This window comes from Lolium perenne, chromosome 4, assembly GCF_019359855.2.
Source record: "Lolium perenne isolate Kyuss_39 chromosome 4, Kyuss_2.0, whole genome shotgun sequence".
NCBI classification, from domain to species: Eukaryota; Viridiplantae; Streptophyta; class Magnoliopsida; order Poales; family Poaceae; genus Lolium; species Lolium perenne.
The window spans coordinates 361,998,083-362,004,869 of NC_067247.2; positions in this window are offsets into that span (position 1 = coordinate 361,998,083).

Consider the following 6,787-nt stretch of genomic DNA (forward strand, 5'->3'; position numbering starts at 1 on the left):
AGTCCTCGGGACGGTGGTACGCGATTTACCTAGCTTCGTAACACCTGCACGATGATAGGGCCTACTGTTGCTTGTCTGGAATTATATGGGGCTTTCGCGTTGTTACAATGAGTTGTGGTTGTGCCTCTAGGGCTCCCAGGATCTGGCTTATAAAGGCGCACAGATCTAGGGTTTACATGGAGAGTCCTAGCCGGAATACAAGTTGCCTAAATATGGTATATTACATTGCCGTGTACGTCAAGGATCCGCCTTTCCTTATACGTCGTATTGGATCTGGCTACCCCTGATGGGCCAGACCGGATCCGACTTCCAGGGTCGGTCGGTGGATCCGGCTTCCTGTTCCCGGGCTGGACTTCATCCTTCTTGATCTACAGCAACTCGGCCGCCCGATGGGCCATGTGCCACCAATCACCGTCTATGGGCCACCCGGGCTTGCCTGATCTAGGCATTGTCGATGGTACACCTATGAAGTATACCCACAACGGCCCTAGTGATTGATCCTAAGACCATATGTATGAGCAAATAAAGGAATTATTAAGACATAAAGTTCAACCACCGCTGTAAGTTTAAAGATCCCCATAGTTATACCCCCCCCCCCCCCCCCCGTTTGATTAACCATGAATTAATACAACATGCATCTAAGAATTGGCACATGATTTCTGTCAGGCTCCAGATGTCCCTCATCCTATCAACATGCAACGGGAACAACCTTATGCACCCCACAACATATGTGTGCACTCATATATCAGTACAAAACATCATCATAGAAGACACCAAATACTTATATGGAACCATCACAAACTATCTCACAATTTCCATTTACAAGTCACTACTCAAACATCAACATAGAGATCATGGGAAAAACAATATATTGGCTCACACATCATGTTTGCCAACAGATTAAAAGTGGTAGATGAAGATGGTGTTGTTGTAGATGGTGATGAATATGATGAAGATGCTGATGATGCCCACACCGGAGGAGGGGTGGAGTCTATCAGAGGCGAGTTCGGCAGCGTTTCCCCCCTTCGATCTCCGCCGGCTGCGACCTGCTGACTCTCTGTTTATGTGTTTTTTTATCTATGCCACCGTAGCCTCGCCGAAACCCCCGGGGGTCATATATAGTGGTTTTTAGGTCAAAATAAGTTGGTGGGCAAAAAGATCACACGAAACGGACGCTCGAGATGGGAAAGAGCATAGGTGGCGCGCCCGGAGAGGGAAGGCGCGCCACCAGGTTTCTTTCCCAGCCTGTTGACGTCCTTGTGTCCCTCTTCAGCCCATCTTGTTCGTCTCAAAATTTCTGAAGCATGGCCCCTGACCTTGCCCTTTTTCGAGTCCCGTAGCTCCTGTAAAGTCAAAAACACTAAAAGAGACATTTTCTACCAAATAGAATTAGAACCGAGGGAGAGGGAATTATTTAGAAAATCCCCTAAAACATCATAAAACATGAGAAACATTGTATAAGATACAAATATGTGGTAATATGTTCCAATAAAGTGCAAAGTTCATGTATGCATTTTCCATGCATCAAGCCCCATCTGGCTGGTGCATTTGAATGAAGATTTGTCAGCTTCTGACATACAAGGAGTGGCACCAGACTTTAAGGCGGCACTAGAGCCATCAGGGCTCTAGGATGGAATTGTCTAGGTATTGGCAGGGGCCTAGCAATCCTAAAATGAGCCACCTGTATGATCGTCGCCACAAAAGCTTAGGTAATTTTCCTCTCTAAAACTAAAACCTCAAAGTTTAGTCAAGCTGATATTTCCACCTGTTTTAACATGAGTGGCACTGTTGTAGTGCTCTTAAGGAAGCGGTGGGGGGATCTAGTTGATGTGTTCGGACGACCTTGACATATCTTTTCGGAGCGGATGAGCTGCTCGTCGAGGCCACGCCGCGGGGATGAGCGGCGCGTGACTGAGGAGGTTGGTAGGGGAAATTTATTGCGGAAGGGGAAGTTGGGTGGGGAGGGCAGCGTGCGCGGTGGTTGGCGATCGACGCAGGCCCAGCTCCTCTTCTCTGTTCCCGTGGCAGCGGACCACCGGCGGGCGGGGGGGGGGGGGGGGAGATAGGGTTTGGGGGCGGAGCGCGGCTAGTCTCGCCGCAGGGAAGGGAGAGGGGAGATGGAAATCGAGATGAGTTGTCCGGGAGGAGAGGGAAGCGGTGGAGACAATGGCGGTTTCTACTCCAAGGCACACAGTGGAGCGTAGCCAGCCCTCTGCCCTTTTATTTCTGACCCGACGGGACAACGTATTGCCGCCGATCACGTGGCACGTGTGACGCGACGCCGTTGTGGGTCTATGCGGGTAGCCTTTGCCTTCGCCTTTCCCTGTCTGCATGCCCTGAGCTCGTCGTCAGTTGTTCTTGTGTACATTACTCTACGCAACCCCCATCTTACGTCGAGTAATAAATGGATATCATCATCTCTATCTATCTAAATTAATATCGCAATATATCCAAATAAATATTGTAATCTATCTAAATAAATATCTCCTAATCTGTCTAAATAAATAATATCTATGATCATCGTTTCTATCTCTCCTCATGTATCTACCCACTAAAACGCATCTAGATACGTACATATCTAGACAAATCTCCGTCGATTGATTTGGGACAGAGGAAATAAAAAATACCATATATTCTACTAGATGAAAATCTGCAACGTCAAAAACGGTCCAAATGGTGGAGAGTGGTCAACCATGTCATGTGGCCGGTCAACAATGTCTTGAAAACAAAAATGGCCGCCAACGTGAAGCCGAGCTTGTCCGACATGAAGCCGCTCTTGCCCTGTATGGGCAATCATTATGGATCTATGTGCAAACGTGCGGTGACCCAGCAAATCGTTTCACTTGTATTACATCCCTTAGAGTGGTACAACAGAAACATATGCGAGTCCAAGGCATGTCTACGAACTGTTTACAGAAGATCAACATAGTCTCCTACTTTACAGTGAGGTAAAACTGTAAATAAAGCTCCAGAAGAACGACTTGTAGTCTAACTTATTGCTAACTCTACCTCTAGAGATACTTGGCTTGCTATAGATTTCTAGCTACTTAGGTGCTAGGACTAGGAGAAATGTTTCCTTCTATTACTAATCTAAGTTTCCACTATCGCTGACGTAGAAGTTGACTTCACTGACTTCCTTGATTGGGTTCTCCATCTTGTTGTAGTTGACTCCTTTGTCTTCGAGTTCCACGGTAGTTTCTCCTTCGGTGACTCCATAACTAAGCAGGGGATTCAAAGAGGGATGAGTACGAGCGTACTCAACAAGTTCATTATAGGAAATAGGTGTATCATGCACTAGCTACAGCCACAGACCAGAAAGTCATATGCGAATGTAAGTTTTCGTAAACATTTCATTAAAAGGTTTATTTTATTCTGAAAACTATGCCCGTCAGTCTTCACAGGCTGACCAGAACTTCACGGAGTTCCTTTCCTGACGCGTTCGTAGTTCCCTTCACGGAACAGGGAGTAACAGCCATAATTTGATACACTTTGCAGAGGTGTGTTACTTTTCCCACAAGAGAACTTATCCTTGTTGCCAACCGGGCGAAATCTTTCCCGTCCACACTTCCTAGGTCTGAGGCCCAGTATAAGAACCAAGCCAATCACCGCCTTCTCCACGACCCCACATACGCACCCTTTTGTAAGTCTATCATGTCCTTTATCTATAGGTAGACTGACCCAGGCATTTATTCCACCTTTACCATTAAGGTAGGTTGTTTCGAACAATTTACATGCCTGTCCTGTACACTATAGATAGACTAACCTGGAAAACCCTTACAATCCATCATAGACCTTTAACAAGTCTGCCATCTCCTATATCTATTGGTAGACTATTACGGATCGATATCCTCACCTTTACCAAATAGATAAACTGATATAGGCAACCCTTATTACTGATCTGTTGATATGCGAGAGGAAAAACATATAGCTGACTTCCCCGGAGCCATTATTAGATCTTATGGTTAACGCGATATGTACGGTGCTAGAATCACTAGACGACATTGGTGATTAGTCCTAGATGAGTAGAACCCTTGCAATGGAAACTCCACCATCAACACATACGTACCATGGTTCCATTTCCCACCACATAGTCATATTCATAATTGTAAAATAATATTTTGCTTTTCAATGCAAGAGTGATAAGTATAGTACTTTGCATATAGTTTGATAAAGATAATCAAATGACATGAGCAAGCGATGAACTTGCCTTTCTTGACTGCAAGATTATGCAGGCAAAAGCTTTGATATGTGATAACTCCAAATTCTGAAATACCATCATTGTCCGGTAAGGACAATGTTTAAAGAACTAGCAAAGATGCTATAATGCATATTATGAGATGCAATCACCCTAAGCGTAACTTAACCCCGATGATTTAGGATTGGTGAGTTGTAAATATTTCGTTAGGGTGTGTTGCACTTTTAGAATGGTTCTCAAACAAGGTTCTTATTAGGGTTTGGTTATATTAATATCATAAACAAGTTATATAATGCAACATAACAAGCATACACACAAATGAATTGTAGTTGAATAATATGTAAAGAGTAGTTGCCAGTATTAAGTTCTATAGTGCATGGTTGATGATTACTTGTTATGTACTAAAAGAATAACTCTTGAAGAACAAGTTACATAATAAATAAGAAGTATTTCAAGTAAGAACTATTGGCTTCTATGGTTTGCTTGATATTGACTTCAAAAGAATAACTTTTGAAGAATATGTTTAATAAAAAACAAGAATTACTACAAATAGGAGCTATCTACTTCTAGGGTTTACTATTGGATTCATTTAGTTCACTAATAGGGACTAGTTGGTTCTTAGGTAGAATGGGTCCATATGCACCAAATATAGGCATGGTCAATCTAAACATGGACAACAAATTAAATTACTATGCATGGTTACTACTATGGTTGCCCATAGGGTATCATATCAAAGGACGATTATCAAGGTGATTCCAATGGTGTGGTATTAAGGAATGGTGATCAATGGTGTTACTATGAGAGCAACAAGCTAGGGTTTACCCTAGGTGACACTTGTGGATCATATAAGGTTTATTAAAAAATGAAGACATGAAATGATGACTTCATGTGAGTTGGTCATGTTATATTTTTTTTACACAAAAACATTAGGGAAAAGAGCTCCCTCCCGTGTCATTTTTCATTTATATATGAGAGCAAAAAGCAGTATTTACAAAGTGAGTCCAATCATCTAGAGTTCATAAAGTATCTAGCCAAGATTGCATGCCCTCCTTAAGAATAGGCTTGGCTCGGTGCATATTGATATTTACATAATCTTTAAATTTGTGCATGCACCGAGAGAGATTAGGTGCATTATCGTTGAAGATTGCATCGTTTCTTTAATCCCAAATGCTCCAGCATCCTGTGATGATAATCTCCATGATGAAATTCATATGATACCTTTCTTTTGCTTCAGCAATCATATCACTGATTGAAAGATCAGTGTTCCATTCCAAACCCAGTGCCCACCAAAAGCTCATACTGAAGGAGCACTCAAAAAATAGATGCATATGGTCTTCTTCAGGGCATTCCTCACAGAGGACACAATCTGTGAATTCAACATAGAAGTTCTTCCTGTTCATCATGTCTTTTGTATTTAGTCTACCTTGTAGTAACAGCCAGGCAAAGAATTTCTGTCTGGGAATGTTGCATGTCTTCCATATGCTAGTACTTGCTTTGTGAGCTGTATGTTCACCAATAAGCAGATTATAAACCTTCTTTGTTGAATAATATAATGCTCCCCCATTAAGTGACCAGTCATCATTTTCCTCATTGATCTGGATACTCTGAATTTCTTCATATAGTGTATGGAGATGTTGATGTGCCAATATAGATAGTGGCAGGTGAAACATATCATATATATTATCACTGTTTACATGTTGTACTGATGCCATGTTTTGTTCTTGGTCTTTGGCAAAAGAGAATAATTGTGCCATATCCACTTCTCTATAAGAATCATCCCATTTGTCATGTTTTATATTAATAGATCATGAGAATGCATCAATTCTATTAGGATGACTCTATGAGCAATGATGCAAATCATATGATCACATGTTATAAATAACTAGGATTTTAGAGTTGAAAACAATTTAGGATTATCACATGGAATAATGAGATCAAGGTTCTTACTTACATTAGAACTAGGTTTCTAAATTGTGATACAAATAATACTTTATGATAGAGTTGAAGTTATTAACTACTTTGAAATAAATTTACAATGGTTTTAGCATTTTATTATTTTAAAAGATTTAATAATTAAGATAAATACTATTTAGGGTTTAATTCAGGAATTAGTGTTTTGTAGTTGTTATTAAAATTTTAAAATAATAACTTTTAACTAGAAAAGCTTTAAGTAAATGAACAACTTTTGAGTACCAAAATAATATTAGCTTTTAACATTTTCTTGCTTTATTATTATTTAAAGAAAATGGTAAATGGTAAAGTTGCAAATTAGGTTTTTAAAAAATACCACTAATATTTAAGTTAATGAAAATATGATCAAGAAAATTAATATTAATATTTTCTTCACTTAATGAATATATATTATTTATTTTTGAAACTTAACTAATTATTGAATTCAAATTGTATTATGGATAAAAGAAAAGGCATAATTAATAAAGGTTAAATAATTGAATTTTTATTTTGACAAACATTTTCATATTATATTTTTATTGAATAGATTTTATTTTTTTGAGCATTTTGATATCTTATTTGCATTTTTCTGATATGCAATGAATTTATATATTTCTGCAAATTTTTAGTATTTTTCTAGAA